General features: G+C 39.2%; 1 protein-coding gene across 5 annotated transcripts in view; it reads right to left on the bottom strand.

Moving 5' to 3' along the window:
• Positions 1-20268, bottom strand: part of LOC129771579 (epsin-1) — a 280095-nt gene that overhangs the window by 34251 nt on the left and 225576 nt on the right. For 4 of the 5 annotated variants that reach the window (XM_055775356.1, XM_055775360.1, XM_055775362.1 and 1 more), the window contains exons 1-2: positions 15669-15885; positions 14834-15055 (exon numbers count right to left, since the gene is read on the bottom strand). The exons of the other annotated variant lie outside the window; for it this stretch is intronic. The gene's annotated coding sequence lies outside the window, so the exon portion shown is untranslated. Of the gene's footprint in view, positions 1-14833; positions 15056-15668; positions 15886-20268 lie in introns of those variants that run through there. 5 annotated transcript variants of the gene reach the window in all.

Here is a 20268-nt window from a genome sequence, read left to right as displayed (position 1 = left end):
TTTTCTGGCCATTTGGTCAAGTATTTCAACGCCATACTTGATGCTGCTTCTGAGACACGTATTTTTAATTTTTGATGTAGAACTACGTCTTTCAGGAAGGGTGCCAAATCAGAAAAGAGGTCACGTTTTTGTGAAATAAAATTAACTTTCATAACGATTTTCACAGCGAACGAATTCTGATACTTTGCACACCAATGGAATCGGAAATTCTCTAAGATTCGTTTGATATACTATACAGCACAATCCACTGATGCCTAAACAGTTTAAATTAATGAAAACTGGAAGCATTTTCATTTTCCCATACATTTGTTCTGCCGATTTGTGTGCATTCTAGAACAGAGCTGTCAATAACGAGCAACATATTTGGTTTAAGCCTTCCGCTATTTGAAGCCACACCTAGCGATACCCGAATTTTGAAATAAATCGTTCATCAGCTAATCGAATACTTTTCAGTAGTTTGTTATTCGATACGATTCACGCTTAACTTTTCAATAGGACCTATCTGTTTTGATCGATTCTCTTTACCGACTTTCTATTTCAATTACCACGGACTGGCATACAGATTTTGCGCCAGTTTTGCCACATAGTTTGATAAACGAAAATCCCTTCTACACTCCTGATCATCGAACAGATTAATGCTTTTCCCGCTGAGTTATTAACGATAGAGAATGCCGATGAAGAGAATCCATCAAAACAGATAGGTCCTATTGGAAAGTTAAGCCCCAAATAATCGATTAATCGTCACAATGAGAGAAACAATTAGTTAGACTAATATTTCTCATTCGTTAGAAAGCCATCTGGAATCAAAAAAGTGTTCATTTCGCCTGAAAATCAATTATTCTCTTCTACGCTCCCCTGAACTTGTAAACGAAGCTCAATTCGCGTTGACTGCACTTCGTTTACGAGTTTAGGCGAGCATCAAAAATAATGATTTAATTTCAGGATAAAACTGCAGCGGAAGTACTACTTTTTTCTATGGGTTTGGATCGATTAATCGACGTAAATTATTCATTCGCTTCGATTATTGGTTGCGCAGTATTCGTTCGATTAATAATCGATTTCTTTAGGAAGTATTCGATTAATCGTTTAATCGAACGATTATCGGGGATCACTAGCCACACCACTTCTCGTTTGTTGGTGATCGAAGCAACATGGTTACCGCAGAGTGTCGAGCGGGAGAAGATTGTTTTCTTGTCGGGTGAAGGAGGAGTATGGAATAGTTTATTTCCACAAGGGACCTTCTCAGGACTAGAGGTGGAAACCAGAAATAGGATAGAATGAAAACACAGATTAGGATTGGGCGATCTTTATAAAAAAGATCGATCTTGTCGAATCGATTTTCCAAACGGCGTATTGATCGATCCACTGATTTTTGAATTTTGTTTTTTTTTATTTTCCAAAGATCGATTCTTTGGTACCGATTTATACCAAAGAATCGATCTTTGGAAAATAAAAAAAAAACAAAATTTATCTGCTTATTAGATAGGTGTCGTCTTTTCTTTAAGCAGGGGATAAAAATTTCATATTTATAATGAAACATCAAAAGCATTTTGATTTGTTCCTCGGCAAGCAGGCCACAAAAATTTTTAAAGTCCAGACAAAAAATTCCAGGGCACTCATCTTGTGACGTAAAGGAGGCATTAAGTAGGACATTAATTGAAAAATCATTATTAGAAATTCAACAAATAGTATCAGCCCAGAACTCAGCTGACAACGATCCCATAAAAGCCAATCGTGCCAGACGTCTGTCATTTTGTCGAAGCCGATTCTTGATTTTCAACTCTGTCAGCATTTGTACGGAAGTAAATCGTAAAAGATGCGATCCAAATGTTGACATTATATTTGAAAAAATTGTTAGGTGATCTTTGGTGAGATTGAAATCGATCTATACTGAAAAACAAATCTACGAAAAGATCGAAAAATCGAAAGCAAAAGAATTGATTTTCTCGATTTTCTCGAGTAAAAAGATCGATCCAAAAAATCGGAAATCGGAATGGAAAAGATCGATCTTCTAAAAATCGATCCGAGATTGCCCAATCCTAACACAGATGCGAGTGAGCTAGCATAACACAACAAGCGGATACCATTAAGCCTAATGCTGATTTCACACACATACACACACAGCTCGATACAAGCAGGGGAAGCCCTCTGTATCGAGGTGTGCTACGACAAAGAAGAACAGCATACGAGAATTTTTTGTGCTAGTGCGGATATGGAAGAGTATCCAGAATTTTGGAATAAAGATATACACTGCATTTATTTAGATAAACGTATATTTCATGAAAGTATGCTTTCAAATTCCAGCGGGTAACCTTACTGTTGCATGTTGTGGGGTTCGATCACATCTCAAGCGGAATAAAGGGTGTGTCACATCAAATTGCATCACGGAAAAAACGCTGTAGAAATTCGCCCAGTAGACCGATCCTTTTGAAAATTTTAGACAGTAAAATAAAAACTATTAAAAAACTTTTGGCATTTTCTTTTTATTCATACTTCGAGCCCAAGCCCGTATGCTCGCACCTTCCTCTTTACCCCGTCCATAAGGTTCTGTACAACGTCAGGTTGTAATTTTTTTTTAACAGAAATCCATTTTCTCTTGAAGTCCGCCTGCGATTTGACAACTTTTGGGTTCTTCCGGAGGGCCTGCTTCATAATCGCCCAATATTTCTCTATTGGGCGAAGCTCCGGCGCGTTGGGCGGGTTCATTTCCTTTGGCACGAAGGTGACCCCGTTGGCTTCGTACCACTCCAACACGTCCTTTGAATAGTGACACGAAGCGAGATCCGGCCAGAACATGGTCGGGCCCTCGTGCTGCTTCAATAGTGGTAGTAAGCGCTTCTGTAGGCACTCCTTACGGTAAACCTGCCCGTTTACCATGCCGGTCATCACGAAGGGGGCGCTCCGCTTTCCGCAAGAGCAGATCGCTTGCCACACCATGTACTTTTTGGCAAACTTGGATAGTTTCTGCTTGCGAATCTCCTCCGGAACGCTGAATTTGTCCTCTGCGGAGAAGAACAACAGGCTCGGCAGCTGACGAAAGTCCGCTTTGACGTAGGTTTCGTCGTCCATTATCAGGCAATGCGGCTTCGTCAGCATTTCGGTGTACAGCTTCCGGGCTCGCGTCTTCCCCACCATGTTTTGCCTTTCGTCGCGGTTAGGAGCCTTCTGAACCTTGTATGTACACAGGCCCTCCCGCTGAACTTGACAAATTCAGCTTATTGGCGACATCCCGGACCGAACTTCTCGGATCACGTCTAAACTGCTTAACTACGCGTTTGTGATCTTTTTCACTGACGTTCTTCACCTTCCGGTCGATGGTTAGGTTCTCGAAGTATCGTTTTAGTACTCTGCTGACCGTGGATTAGACGATTCCCAGCATCTTACCGATGTCCCGATGTGACAACTCCGGATTCTCGAAATGAGTGCACAGGATTAATTCACGACGCTATTTTTCGTTCGACGACATTTTTCCAAATTTACGAAAAATTGACAGTGAAGCATGGCCAACGTGATCTATACACTCTTATCTGATTATAAGCGAAAGCTGAAGATATAATTCCTAAAAATTCAATTTCTACAGCGTTTTTTCCGTGATGCAATTTGATGTGACACACCCTTTATAGGAGCAAAAGGGTTCATAATTTGTGATCGATATCTGAGTGGGAAGGAGAAAGTCTGATGCGAATTGAACCAAATAAACGAGAAGTGCTGATAGCTTTCGACTCTACTCGACTCTTTCGAGCTTACTGAAGTAATAAAAAATTAAATAGCTCAAAAGATATTACAAAAATTTCGATGCATTCTAAAATAATATCCGAAGTGATAAACAAGTGAATTGAATATTATTTCAATTGTTATATTTTTATGTTTTGCACTTAATAACCACAGTAAAACTTTTTTATTAAGCTTGCTTCCATAATAGTCAGGGTACAATTCTCAGAGTGCCAACCAAAGTAGTTTTCTCTGCAAGTAATTTGTTTGCAAATGAAATGCTAGTAATAAATTATCTGTGGTAATATTTCGTCCACAGCCTAAATATGGACCTGAAAGCTTAGTTACTACAAATTCGCTCAAGGGAATATATTAGGCTGTCAAAAAAGTCCTGCGGTATATTTTTTTTTTAATTTTCATTTGTTCATAAAATTAGTTACAATCATCTGTATTAAGTCAAATATGCGCCGTTTTGTTCGATGACTTGTTCCCAACGAGATGCTCGCTTCCTTATTGGCAAAAAACTCGGATAGCCAATTTTCACAGGCCTCTTTTGTGGCCAACATTCTGACTACCTAGCTCGTTCGCCATGGACAAAAACAGATGGTAGTCACTTGGTGCAAGATACGGAATATACGGCGGATGCAAAAGAACCTCCCATCCGAGCTCCCGGAGCTTCTGGCGCGTCACCAAAGACGTGTGTGGCCTGGCGTTGTCCTGGTGGAAGCCATTGCGGCCTCTGTTTATCAAAGATGGCCTCTTCTTCATGAGTGCTACCTTCAAGCGGTCCAGTTGTTGGCAGTACAGGTCCGAATTGAGCGTTTGGCCATAGGGAAGCAGCTCATAATAGATTATTCCTTGACAATCCCACCAAACACACAGCAGAACCTTCCTGGCCGTTAATGAGGGCTTGGCCACCGTCTGAGCCGCTTCAGCGGGCTTCGACCACGACCGTTTGCGCTTCACGTTGTCGTAAGTAACCCACTTTTCATCGCCAGTCACCATCCGCTTCAGAAACGGGTCGATTTTGTTGGGATTCAGCAGCGATTCACATGCGTCGATACGGTCAAAGATGTTTTTTTGCGTCAACGTGTGTGGCACCCATACATCGAGCTTCTTTGTGAATCCAAGCTTCTTCAAATGGTTAATAACGGTTTGATGACTTATCCCCAGCTCTTGGCCGATGCTACGGCTGCTACTATGCCGGTCCTTCTCGGCTAATTCAGCGATTTTGTCGCAATTTTCGACGACAGGCCTTCCGGAGCGTGGCGCATCTTCGACGACCTCTACAACAGAACGAAAACGTTGAAACCATCGTTGTGCGGTGGAAATGGAAACTGTATCGGGTCCATAAACTGCACAAATTTTATTGGCAGCTTGAGATGCATTTTTGCCTTTGTCATAGTAGTACTGTAAAATATGTCGGATTTTCTCTTTATTTTGCTCCATATTTGCGACACTATAACTCACGAACGACTTAACCAAACAAAACACTGTCAAGGACTATATTATAGCGCGCAAAAATACCTTTCCAACAAGCTATAGTATGACTCGATACAATGAATACAACTAGAACTACGCGCTTACAACGACACTTCGCGAAAATACCGCAGGACTTTTTTGACAGCCTAATATGATCCTCGGGATTCATCCCTACCCAAGCACGGTTTGTAACAAGCATGACTATTCCCCATAATTTTTTCCCATATTTTTGAAAACATGGCAAATTTGTCTGTCTTCAGTCTTTCACTGCGTTCATTTTGTTTTATCAAAACGTATGAACCAAAGTATGTCTATAAATTTATCTGTAGACATTGTCTGGGCGAAAAAAACGGACCCCACATCGCAGACCATAATATGGACATTTCTGAATGAACGCTCCTCTAGCAAATAAAATTGCTACAAAGGCCCACAATTGTGATTCTGTAACTGTCCATTCCTTATTGTTCAAAACTTAATTCTTGCCAAGGCCTGATAGAACCAATAAATTTCATGTTATACGATTAATTATTAAACCATTCCATGAGTCGAATTGGCTCACAACCGTGAAAATAAGTATACCACATTCGATATTGCGAAATGAAGGGGTCTGCGGGGAAGAGTAATAAACGTTTACATATATTTAATTATTTAACTAAAAACCTACGAATGTTTTTGAAAAGTAATATTAAAGTTTTATATATAAATTATGTTCAAATTTTCAATGAGTCGAATTGGCTCTTTCCGTAAATCTAGTGTTGAAAAAAAAAGGCCAAAAGCAAGCTGGATTTTTTTTTATTGGTAACCCACATCGAAAATCCGCCACTAAGTTTGCTTACCTTCGAATGAATGAACGTACGCGAGAATAGATTTCGATTTAGATTTAGATAGATTTCCACGTCAAAATTGAATGTTGCTACGGCTCTAGGATATGACAAATTTATGTTTGTTTTACCTGATCCGCTAGAAACTCAAAACAAAAATTCCTAAAACTTAGGCCTCCAATTTCACCAATTTCATCCAATCGATTCAGGATTTCTTGAACTGTTAAACAAAAGCTAGAAGAGAACCACAAGGTAACTCAGGATGCTCCAAATACGGAGAGTGCACATTTCGGATGGCGCTTAGTCGTAGTCACTGCATAAACGGTTGTTTATGCAACCCTACAAGAAAAAGTCCAGCAGCTTGATTTTGACGGTCATTTGTTGAGAAAGACCAGACGATCTGGGACGATTTTCGTACTAGTAAGTAAGCACCGAATTCCCGATTCCCGATTCTCGCGGAACGTGAACCGTTACGCATGTAAAGCTAAGACCATCCATTAAATTATCTATCTTCGTACACTCCCTGCATGAACGTAACCTTAACAGAATCATAAGGTGTAAACAAACTAATTATCATAAATCACCCGCAGCAGTTAGAATTTATTTCTCGGATCAATGCATTGACCAACCAAGGTCAGTACTCGTGTCAGTGTACTATGCATCATCGAATTACTTCGACTAGCATCTTCTAGAGCTGAACCCACGTCCCGCTCTGTAACACGGCTCTGCGTATAGCACATAGTTTAAAATTACCATTGATAAACGAAGCCCCGCAAATGATTTGCGTTGTTCCAATTGGTGCCCCAGGGTTTGCTGGTGACAACAATAGTAGCAGCGGTCGCCACCACTTGCCATACGGGTACGTTTTGCAGTTTACGCTCCGATTAGCTCCGGCAAACGGAGTGAAAGAGGGCGTCAAATGCCATACATTTTTTTTCTCTCCAATTTCCACGTTTTGAGTTCGCGTTGACTGGTGCTGCTGTTTGGGTGCTGTACATATCGATTGCAGCACTTTTCGCTAATACATTATGCGGCTGAAAATCAATTCTATTTTCGATGCACTTGGATCGATAACCAATGCTGGCTGACCGGAAGGGTTCGATTATCACACACACTGTCCCCCACGTTGCAACCGCTTCAAACTAGTGCACCAGCGGAGACATAGGCGAGGGAGGTCACGTCACGTCAGTTGGAAGTTGGAATGTCACAGCGTCAGCAGCTTGTGCGAAACATTCACGTTGATGACTCAGGGGGGAAGTCGTTATATCATGGGTATGTGTAATATCTAATTATGAGTGGATTATTCTCAACACTATACGCTATACACCCCGACAAATTTGTTTATTAAAGCACCTGAAAATGGCAAAAACTAACGTTTGTTTGCGTTTTTTTTCGGCTATCTCGCTCATTCCATCATCCAATTTATATAGGGGAAATAAAACAACAAGGTCTATTCACCCGGTACCTCTTCTGTCGCGTCTAGAGAACTGTGTAGTGTGTAAATTTACACCTGATGTTTGTCGTTTCTTTGTCGTCGTATTGCTTATCTTATCATCTTTGCGATAGCGACTCTGACTCTGACGCTGACGGTGAGCTATTGGATTTCGAAGGTGAACTCACTTCAAGTTTAATTCCTTTTTCCGAATAGAAGCTTTGATGAGTGCAACCATTCAGTACCATTTTCAGTTTTAATACATTTAATGTAATTGGTCAACGAACTATGGCACCAAAAGTATGTCTTGGTCTTGGAAAGATATTCACCAATAGTACAGATAACTTGCACTACAAAAATTAACGACGTCATCGTTAACTCGCCCACTGGAACGAACCGTCGCGGCGCCAACATCGACGACTTTATTATGTTTTTTTTTTGCTTCTGTTGTTGTCCCAGACGATGATCGATCGTTGAGATATGACGAAGCCCGGAGAGGAAGATTTCACATCCACAGATGCGGGATGCATTTTTGCGCCACTGTTTATGGTCACTCCAAGTCGGCGGCAGCCGGCAACCGTTCCGCGTATTCCAAAACGAACGGCGAACGAAAGGGGCAAAATGAAATTTGAGAAAATCATACACTATGATAAATGGCTGCAACTGCTGAAGAAGGAGGAGGAAGCGAGAAAATTCTGCGTTTCGTGGTGCGATTCCGGTCCTACTGAACGCGATACATATAGTCAAATCAAGCGTCGGATTTCTGTATGGTGTATTTGGTTTCCAAGGGAGGCGGCAGAGTGAATGGTTTGCATTCGATCCGCTATCTGGCAAAACGAAGCAACGCATAACGAAAGTGAAGCCAGGTTTGGGTGGCAGGAAGCACGAATCAATCAGTTGACTCATTTGGCGCGGGGAAGACACTCAGCGATCACTCAGAAACGTAATTATGTTTAATTTTTTTTTTTAATTTTTTGGTGACGTGAGCAAATCGACATTCGACAAGTTGTTATTAATTATTGCGACGAAAAATGATGGCCAAAGCAATTTAATTCGAATGAAGGATATGTTCGAGAAACTATTTAATTTACTGGAGATGAATTGCTGCTGGATCTCCCCTTTTTTTGGATTGAACTGCATTCTAGCTGAATCATTCCGAACGAAAAATAAGTGAGCTTCATTGTGTTAACATATAACGTAGCTTGCAAAATTCATATGCAGTAGAACCTCGGTTATCCGCGATATCGTGATTTATGGTTATTCTGTAGACTATATTCTAAATTTGTTAGTGAGTGTCAATGAATGTATGAGAAGCAATAGACCTGATAATTTTCGAACGGGACTTCCTGCAAAATATTACTTATAAAAAATATTATATATTATATATATATAAATACTAGCTGATCCGGCAAACTTCGTCCCGCCCAAAATTTGTTTTTTTTTGTTATCAATACCTTCAAACATTCACGTTTTCTTACTATGAGCAAGTTCATGGGTCCAATCGCAGAACTATTCATTGATTGATCTTCTAATCGACCCCGTTGAATTTAACTTTTACTGTAAAATTCCTAGTATTTCTAACAAAATTCATCATTATAATATCAGATTATTTTTAGAAACGATTCTCGTTCAAGATTTTTCAACCACTTGCAAATAACATGTTTCTCCGTTACATGGAACAAATGTTTTATACAGAAAATATGATAGAATAAAGACAGCCCTAAATCGGAAAATTTCTTCCTCGAGTTCTGCTCATATCAACACATTCGGCGATACTTTTTTATTGGTATAGATAGAAGAAGATATAGGAGCACATTTCATCACATTGAAATCCGATTCCAGTTTCGAACAAAGTTCAATTTCCCTAGCGCAAACATTAAATGGACTAACAGCACTTGTCACTATGTAATTTTAGGACATATGGGAATTTAATTTTCCGAATTTTTCCTTTTTCCTTCAAAGTTTTTCGAAAATTTTCATTTGTCATGTTTGGTTGAAATATGTGTAATATTTTTTATGGAAGAAGAGAGAGGGGTGTCATTGTCTGGCAGCCACCTTAGAGAAGGGGAGGAGTGTATTCACCATAGAAACATTTCGTGCCCCGTAAAACCTTCACATGCCAAATTTGGCAGCATTTGCTTGATTAGTTTTCGAGTTATGCAGAAATTTGTGTTTCATTTGTATGACAGCCCACTCTTAGAGCACGGAAGGAGTGTGTGACCACCATAGAAATATTTATTACATCCTAGAACATCCACATGCCAAATTTGGTTTCGTTTGCTTGATTAATTCTCGAGTAATTCAGAAATTTGTGTTTCATTTGTATGGCAGCTCCCCCTTAGAGAGGGGGGTGGAGAGTCTAAACATAATAGAAATATTTATTGCACCCTAAAACCTCCATATGCCTAATTTGGTTTCATTTGCTTGAATAATTCTCGTGTAATGCAGAAATTTGTGTTTCATTTGTATTGCAGCAAACAGCCAATGAATGGATGAGAATGGATGGCAACCTGTCATTTTGAATCCAGCTAGGATATTACTCAGATTGAAAGAAGCATTATAGGCCGATGTAACTATACCTGAAAGGTCGTGTATAGAAATAGGGCCTGATTCTCGAATACACTTCACGGTGGAAACGAAACAAACGGAACGCCATTGAACTACGTTTCACGAGTTAGTGAAGTGTCGAAGATAATAATGAGTTTTCAGGCAGAATGAGCACTTTTCAAATAAAAATCATTAATGAAAATTAACTTCATCGTATCAAACTGGTATTCAATGTGAATGGAAAACTATGTTTTCTTCATGTGGTATAATAATCTCATACAAAAATCTTATCTGAAGATAATTTGATATTATAATGATAAGTTTCAGTGGGAAACTAATTTCTCATCCAGATGTCGACACCGTACCGTTATCATCGCGGATACGTTTCATTCCGTTTCCACCGTGAAGTGTATTCGAGAATCAGGCCCATATGATGGGTGAGTAGCCAATCGTTCTGGGAAACTGAGAGCTTTTGCTTGAAAGAGCCCATAACTGAAACATCCAACGGTTGTAAGCGATTTGTGACAAAAGGTGGAAAAGATACATGAATTGTGCAATTTTCTCGGCAATATTTAATTGTTTGTGCAATAACTTTTTGATTTTTTGAAATTGATTCGTTTATGTTGCTTTTTGACACCTTTTTTCAAATGTTCCAGAACATTGAGAAACAGTTTTCCCATTATGCGACGGTTAGTTGGGAAATTAGCAAAGACAATGGACCCAGTTGGATCACCTGTGAGCTAGAATCATGAAAACGTTCTATTCGAAACTAGTTCGATAACTCTTTCCGTCTCATCTTCGTTGCTGCTGGTTCTATCGGTTTTCTTTCAGTAGTTTCGAACCATCATTAGATCTAAGAATCAGACTAAATTGATGTTTATTAGTAAACAACAATCAGACACAAATTTTTTGAGGTATTAAACAGTGTCCGAATGTGCCCCACCATCATCCGATTACAAATCATAATTTTATCTAATAAATAGACCTTTATTTCCCCGTTGTATGCACGTTTTTTCATTTCATATTAGTAACTAACTGAGGTGGTGTACTTCAATTTCTAAATCGTTCACAAAGAAATTAGGGAAATACTTACAACTTCAAGCTCAAAAGTTTCGAAACGTTTATGAAAAAGGGCACTGTGTTGTTTTCGTAAGTAATAAACGACCAGGAGATGTCAAACCATATGACAGCTGTTGGTGGAAGGGCTGTTAACTTACTTATATTTTCAATTTGGTTGAAAATTGTACCACATAATTTTTACAAGCGTTGTCCGAAACTGCCCCCCTTTCCCCTACGTATTTATTCCATGGCATGTCGAGAAAATCTCCAACCCGGGAAGACCCTAGACCGATAGGGAATTGAATCCAATCTCTATGTCAGTATTAGCCAATAATTTACAACGGAAATCCAGCTTTATCAGATCCCCGGCTACGGCCTGCAATTGCGATCGTTTCCGAGCTCTAGTAGCTGAGCAAACCCAAACCTAATTGTAACCGATACTTCAGACCCATTACTTCTCTCAAGGCATGTCAAGAAGGTTTGCAACCCAAAAAAAAAATCCTTGACTAATTAGGAATTGAACCATGTCAGTATTAGTCTTGAATTTACAAAGGAATTCCCGCTTTACTAGATACCCGACAACGACCTACTAATGCGATAATATTAGGCTGTCAAAAAAGTCCTGCGGTATTTTTTTTGAATTTTCATTTGTTCATAAAATTAGTTACAATCATCTGTATTAAGTCAAATATGCGCCGTTTTGTTCGATGACTTGTTCCCAACGAGATGCCTACTTCATAATACCCCTGTTATAGAAGCCCGCTTCCTTATTGGCAAAAAACTCGGATAGCCAATTTTCACAGGCCTCTTTTGTGGCTAACTTCTGACTACCTAGCTCGTTCGCCATGGACAAAAACAGGTGGTAGTCACTTGGTGCAAGGTCCGGACTATACGGCGGATGCAAAAGAACCTCCCATCCGAGCTCCCGGAGCTTCTGGCGCGTCACCAAAGAAGTGTGTGGCCTGGCGTTGTCCTGATGGAAGACAATGCGGCCTCTGTTTATCAAAGATGGCCTCTTCTTAATGAGTGCTACCTTCAAGCGGTCCAGTTGTTGGCAGTACAGGTCCGAATTGAGCGTTTGGCCATAGGGAAGCAGCTCATAATAGATTATTCCTTGACAATCCCACCAAACACACAGCAGAACCTTCCTGGCCGTTAATGAGGGCTTGGCCACCGTCTGAGCCGCTTCGGCGGGCTTCGACCACGACCGTTTGCGCTTCACGTTGTCGTAAGTGACCCACTTTTCATCGCCAGTCACCATCCGCTTCAGAAACGGGTCGATTTTGTTGCGATTCAGCAGCGATTCACATGCGTCGATACGGTCAAAGATGTTTTTTGCGTCAACGTGTGTGGCACCCATACATCGAGCTTCTTTGTGAATCCAAGCTTCTTCAAATGGTTAATAACGGTTTGATGACTTATCCCCAGCTCTTGGCCGATGCTACGGCTGCTACTATGCCGGTCTTTCTCGGCTAATTCAGCGATTTTGTCGCAATTTTCGACGACAGGCCTTCCGGAGCGTGGCGCATCTTCGACGAGCTCTACACCAGAACGAAAACGTTGAAACCATCGTTGTGCGGTGGAAATGGAAACTGTATCGGGTCCATAAACTGCACAAATTTTATTGGCAGCTTGAGATGCATTTTTGCCTTTGTCATAGTAGTACTGTAAAATATGTCGGATTTTCTCTTTATTTTGCTCCATATTTGCGACACTATAACTCACGAACGACTTAACCAACAAAACACTGTCAAGGACTATATTATAGCGCGCAAAAATACCTTTCCAACGAGCTATAGTATGACTCGATACAATGAATACAACTAGAACTACGCGCTTACAACGACACCTCGCGGAAATACCGCAGGACTTTTTTGACAGCCTAATACAAAGGAAACACCATACATATGCCATACAAAGGAAACACAAATTTCTGCATTACTCGAAAATTAATCAAGCAAATGAAACTAAATTATGCCATACAAATGAAACACAATTTTTTGCATAACTCGAGAATTATCAAGCAAATTAAACCAAATTAGGCATGTGGAGGTTTTAGGGTGCAATAAATGTTTTTATTGTAAGACATTCCATCCCCCTCTCTAAGGGGGTGCTGCCATACAAATGAAACACAAATTTCTGCATAACTCGAGAACTAATTAAGCAAATTGAGCCATATTTGGCATGTGGAGATTTTAGGGGGCACGAAACGTTTCTATGGTGAATCGCCACTTCTCCTTCCTCTCTAAGGAGGGCTGCCATAGAAATGAAACACAAATTTCTGCATAACTCGAAAACCAATCAAGCAAATGGAGCCACATTTGGGGGTTTTTTGGGTACGAGAAATGTTTCTATGATGGTATAACACCCCTTCCGGCTCTGGAAAGGAGAGGGGCTCCCATAAAAATAATATACATATTTCAACCAAACATATTCCAACCAAACATGACAATTGAAAAATTTCGGAAAACTGAAGGAAAATGGGAAAATTCGAGAAATCCAATTCACATGTGTTCTACTATTACATATTGACAAGCGTTGTTAGTCCATTTAATGCATGCGGTAACGAAATTGATTTTCGTTCGAAAGTGGAAATGGATTTTAATGTGATAAAACGCACTCCTATATCGTCTTCCACATATATAAATAGGAATGGATCGCCGGATGTGTTGATAAGAGCAGAACTCGTGAAAGCAATTGTCCGATTCAGGGCTGTCTTCATTCTATCATATTTTCTGTATCAAACATTTATTCCATGTAACGGAGAAACATGTTATTTGCAAGGGGATGAAAAATTGAACGTACCCTTAGTAAGAAAACGTGAATGTGATAACGAAAAATAAATTTTGGGCGGGACTAAGTTTGCCGGTTCAGCTAGTATTTAGTAATACAAATGTCAACAATAATACTTTCCGTTAAAAAATAATCATTATTATAACGAGTTGGTCCACGTAACACCACTTATAAAGTATCTTGTCGACCCCCGGGAAACTTATATCGACCACTTTAAGAATCCCTGATCTAGAGCATCATCTCCAAATCCGCCTGGAATATCAAATAAGGTTCTCCTGTTGCACAATTCTGCTCAAAACAGCCAAAACGAGCTGGTCGTTGATGAGTCAGACGTTATCCTTACCACTGTATTCTACGATGCAGGCAACAACCTCCACATTCAATACTTAATTTTTAAGTGCTTGCCTCAATGTCACGAATGACGAATGACCAACAGTGTATTTGTATCTTCAATGTTCCTCATCGATAAGATAAATTCACATTTATCGAGAAACCGATTTTCAGCGATAAAAAAAACTGTGAATTGAATTGTCTTCACGTCCCAGCAACACATTTATTCATTGTGTATCATTGCAAATAATACATATATCAATGACCTTCCGTTTTGGTTCGCTGGAGCTGTTCTTCGAGGGACAACCTATTTCCCTACCACATTATTTTGTATACTCACTTCGCCAAATTTGCGAATTGCGTAGTGTCTTCCTTTCTCTCTATCAATCTTTCAAACCGCGGAAAGTTCGTTCGTAAGCTTCGAGTGCCGGTGTGCGTTAATCGAATTTAGCGCTCTAGCGATTGTAGGCAGTGATTTCATACGAGTGATAGATGTATGATGATAAAGTTCCGTCCGCGAAGAGATCGAGTACGGACTGGATAGCAGCACAGTTGTCCATAAAAAGAAATTACATTGACACTTAAGTATAGATAGGTCAGAAATAGAAAGCGATAGAAAATTGAGAGGCCAGCTTAAACATAAATACAATACACTTACCAACAAATAAATTAAAGAGTGTGATATAATTGAATCTTCGGCGATTGAACCAAATAAAAATCTTGCTCTTTAAAGTGGGAATAAAAATGAGCTGACCGCTACTTTTGCCCACAAGTCACAATCAACACACCTCCAAGTTTGTTCCGTCTTTTCCTTCCTTTTCTCGGAAGCACAATAAAAATTTAGAACACTCTACACCGGAAGCTATGCCGTCCGGAACGCCTTAAAAGGAAAGAAAAACAACACACGAAAAGCATTCAATAATTTTATGATCTTGAATGAATCAAAGAAAATCACTCCTTCGCCGTGGTATCACTTCCTCAATTTGTTTTCCAATATCATGGTGCTCAGTGAGCAGTAGTATTTTTACGTTGAACCGTAGTCGACGTCGTCGTCGTCACCACAGTCACACACTTGTGGCCAATATTTACAACGCGATTCACAGGCGTCGAAATGTCAAACGGTTCGTTTTCATTGAGCAATATGCACCCACACATGTGTGTATCATTTCTTTTCTAATTTTGACATTTCTCCCGATGCATGTAAACATGGCACATACAGACACTAGCTTTCACGCAACCAACGGTACCGGACTGCAGTGATGCCAAGTTTAGGACCGATGAAGGTTTCGCTACCAAAACCCTGTTCTGCAGCAGTGTTTTATTCAAAACAATCGATTTTAGTTACAAATGGTTTCCTTAGAGTTTTTATAGAATACGTTTTAAATTTAATGAAAGGTCAAATCACTTTGCAATAGTATCCAAAAAATTTCGTTTCAATAACACGGCATCACTGCAGCTTTGATGACGGCGACGGGAAGCGAATAGCTTCGTACTTCTTCAGAAAGGAGATTCTCCGTTTTTCAGCCCACTGGAATTATGAAAAACACACTTATTCGGCCAAGCCCCCGCACAATTGCAAGCACCACCACGAACAACGATAGTTTTTTTGCAAGATTTGCACAGCTTTCAAGAGCAATTTTGTGGGTTTTGACGCCGCAGCACAAACGATGAACTAAATCACATACGCTAAACTGTCCTTTTCCTGAAGTGCAGACTGACTGACTAATGAGAAATTTGGAAGAGAAATAATCTTGCGTAGATCTGTCTCTTTTCTACGAACAGATCTAGCGCATTTGACAGAAGGAACGAACGAACGCTTCAAAAGAAACAAGTGCAAGAGTTCCAGCAATTTCTTCACTGAGTGCACACTAAATCAGTTCACTCAATATTTCGTATTAGTGCATCAGATTTTTTTTTCTTCGTTTTATTCAACATTTCAAATAAGGTGCACCAGGGCTAGTTAAACGGGTTTTTCAAGTTCATCTTGAAAGTTGTCTGGCAAAATCACAAAATCACCTAAATTTAAATTCGTTTGCAGCATATACAAGGTGTTCAGATGATGTTTATTAAGTTTAATGTGCGGTTTTGCTTCTTGAATTTACTACGCCATATTTATGAAACACTAAATTGAAAGAATTACATACACCCATACCTTGCTTTACGGCCTAGATCCGTTCCACAAAACTTGGCCGCAAAGCGAATAGCCGTATAAGGAATCAATTATTTTAATACACATTCATATAAATTCAATCAGATCGGTCACAAATTTATAAAATATGTAACATGGATCATAATTCAAAACGCATTTTATCTTTTTATTTTATTTAAAATCAAAAATACATACACAACAAGTACATACGTGTGTACATTAAATAATAATTTACTCCGAAAACCAACAGTATCCATAAACAAAAATGAAACAAATTCATGTTACATCAAATATATGTATGTACTGCCATTCCATGCTGTTCTCAGGTTTTTGTTAAAATTGGTAGTTTTGTTCCTTGTCGCAAGGTGTTGAACTCGTACTTACATTTATAACATTTTGTATTTATTTATTATATTTATTTTATAAAATTAAATTTATAATATTTATTTTATAAAATGTAAATGAACATCTTAATGAAAAAAATAAAAATAATACGGGTCTAATATTTTGCGACAGGGAGCAGGGTTATCACTTTTCACGAAAGTCTAACAACAACTATATCGGTTTGGCATGGAATGGCAGTATATCGACATCGAAAAACAGTTTTTTTTGTCGTTATAACGAATCATTTCAAGCCGAAAAATCGAAAAAGTGCCTTAATTGAAGAGAGCCGTTATAGCGAAATGCCGTATAAAGAGCGGCCGTATAGAGAGGTATGGGTGTATAATATATTTGAAAAAAGAGTTTTGATATACTTGAGACGTAAAGGAGGAGTCTGATGCTCGTAAAAAGGACACTACATAATAGTGATTCCGAAACAATAAAATGAGGATTACTATTTTAGACGCATTCATGTCAAAGTAGAACCGCTCAAAGTGAGTACTAATGAGCTTGATGGTCCCATTCAAATATTCAACAATTACGTTATGCACTCAGGAAGGGGGGAAGTTTAAAAATAAATCCTAATAACTCTAAACAGCTTTATGCAAATGACATTTCCCAGCAAACATTAAATCGTACAATATACTTCATATTTTGGAAAGTATATAGTGCGCAGGACTAGCATATACATGCATAAGTGGAGGTAATATACATACAAAGCTTGCGAATTAGTTTGGATGAATATACATCTCATATAAGCACCTAAGACGACTATTGTCATACGCATATACGAGTAACTATCGACAAAGAAAAAAGTTGATGGGTCTGAGCCTAGGAGCACGGACGGGATCTTGACATAGGACTGTGATTGTGTGTAGTAATTGCATTTAAATTGAGTTTTTCATTGTTCAAAATCTGTATTTTTTCTCTTTTGATACCTCAAGTGGTTGCCCTGGAAAAACCGTTTCCTGTATGTACTTGTATCCTTTAAACGGGTTAGATGACATAAGGGGCTGTCCACATACCACGTGGACAGAAAAAGCATGATTTTAGACACCCCCCTCCCCCTCCGTGGACAAGCGTGGACATTCCTTATACCCCTCCCCCTGTTGTCCATTTCTCCAGTTTTTGGGAGAAAATCAAGAGAATCCTACATTTTTCGCTTAAATCTAATTTCAAGTTTGTTTCAATTTTCTATCACATGTTTTGTTAATAGAAATGATAGCCTTGTTAATAGTAACAATTTGTTTTAATTTGTTTTAATATCAACGCGCTGTTCAAATCGTCTAAATGTTGTAATGTACAGGGGAACTTCGATATAACGTCACTCGATATAACGTACATTTTACCATTTCCAAAGTGCAAAGGATTTTTTATGTAAAGAACAATAAATTATCTGTATTGTGATGCTAAAACATGTTTTGTACATTTAATCAATCCCGAAATACAGCTGGTTTTGTGATTCCGGATTCTAAAAAAATAATCAACAGTACGAAGGGAAACACCATGAGAAAGGCTGGCTACAGCTTCTAATTGAATATATTCATTAACTTTACTAAAACAGCTACATAATAATGTATTATAGACTACGTTTGTGAGTTGTTTATTATGCTTCGATACAACGTACAATTTTGAAAGTGAAATGTACGTTTTATCGAAGTTACCCTGTATTGCTAGTTTTGGATCGTTCAACACACCCGAATTGTCACTCAACCGAATAAACGTTATTTGTATTGACTGCATTAAACTTTGTGCTTCGTTATTGGGAAGGGATAATGACAATGGATTGGTGGATTGAACACACTTTGAAAATAAAAATTATTAATTAAAATTTACTTCTCCGTATCAAATATCTATTCTATGTAATTTAAAATTATATTAATTTTCGAGTGGTGAAAAATGTTTAAGGAAGGTTATGTCTAATAATGATTTTATATTATAATGACCAATTTTAGCGGTAATATTATAGTAGTTAAAGTCACCTTCATTTAATATTGGAACAAATTCTTTTGCTCATTGTGGCGCTCCTAGTGGACGGATTTGGAAACTTTTTTCACCCACGTGTCGGGAAATTCATTACCTTTCACCATGTATTTATGTCATAACACCAAACGATAGCATTTTGTAAAAAACCGCCATGGAAGCCGAACGGAGAGATAAAATTGTGCACAGTTTTCTTGAAAATCCATTGTTGTCGGCATCTAAGCTAGCTAAACAGCTTAAAATGCCCAGAAATACCGTATGGCGTGTTATCAAGCAGTACAAGGAAACATTGACGACGGCTCGGAAGCCGCATTCGAAGCGTCGGAGTGGAACTGTCGACCGGAAACTGCGTGGGAAAGTCATCAAGGCCGTCAAGAGGATTCCCAATCTTTCAGACCGCGATTTGGCCAATAAGTTCCAGGCCGCTCACAGTACGGTGCGACGAATTCGTCTCCGGGAAGGAATAAGGTCATTCCGAGCCAGCAAACAGCCAAATCGGACGCTGAAGCAGAACAATGTGGCCAGAATCCGTGCTCGAAAGCTGTACGACCAAGTGCTGACCAAGTTCGACGGATGTATTCTGATGGACGATGAGACCTACGTGAAGGCGGACTTTGGGCAAATCCCAGGTCAAAAAATTTATTTGGCGACGGCTCGGGGGGATGTACCTGCAAAATTTAAGTTCGTGTTTGCGGATAAATTCGCCCGCAAGTACATGATTTGGCAGGGGATATGCAGTTGTGGACAGAAAACCAAAGTCTTTCTCACTGACAAGACAATGACATCAGAAGTCTACAAAAAAGAGTGCCTACAGAAACGGATTCTGCCGTTTATTCGTGCCCACGACCGTCCAGTAATGTTTTGGCCGGACCTCGCAAGCTGCCATTACAGCAAAACGGTTATGGAATGGTACGCAACGAACGGGGTCAGCGTAATACCGAAGGACCTCAACCCCCCAAACTGCCCCCAGTTCCGGCCGATAGAGAAATACTGGGCAATCACGAAGCGGAGGTTTAAGGCAAAGGGAAAATTTGTTAGGAACATGACTCAAATGAAGAACTGGTGGAATCAAATCGCCAAAACGGTGGACGAAAAGGGTGTGCGTCACCTAATGTGCCGTATTACGGGAAAAGTACGAGAATTTCTTCGAAACAGCAATGAATAATTTTTTTTTATGAAAGAGTGAAGAAAATGCTACATTTGTATGAAAAACAAATTATGAATTCGTTAATAAATGACTGAACTACACGCAATTGTTTGTGTTCCAATATTAAATGAAGCAGACTTTAAGTCGGGGTCAGGATTACGTGTAATCAACAGTAATCAAATAACACCAAGTCAAAATTTCCATTCAATTTGTTTTAATTCTAGAATGAACGTAATATGTCTCAGAACCCATTCATATACATTAATGATCGCGGATTGCGAAATATTTTCTCGTCTTACAGAAACATTAACAGTTGATAATGAGTGAGTAAGTAGTGAGTAAGGCGGATGGAGTCTTAGAAGCGCCATTGAAGTGTTCTAGATCGTTGATTTTTAATACGTTCAGCTACGAGCAGTACTTATTGGAATTCAAC

The sequence above is a fragment of the Toxorhynchites rutilus genome, chromosome 2 (genome assembly GCF_029784135.1).
Source record: "Toxorhynchites rutilus septentrionalis strain SRP chromosome 2, ASM2978413v1, whole genome shotgun sequence".
In the NCBI taxonomy this organism is placed as follows: domain Eukaryota; kingdom Metazoa; phylum Arthropoda; class Insecta; order Diptera; family Culicidae; genus Toxorhynchites; species Toxorhynchites rutilus.
This window is presented reverse-complemented; position numbering and strand designations above follow the sequence as displayed.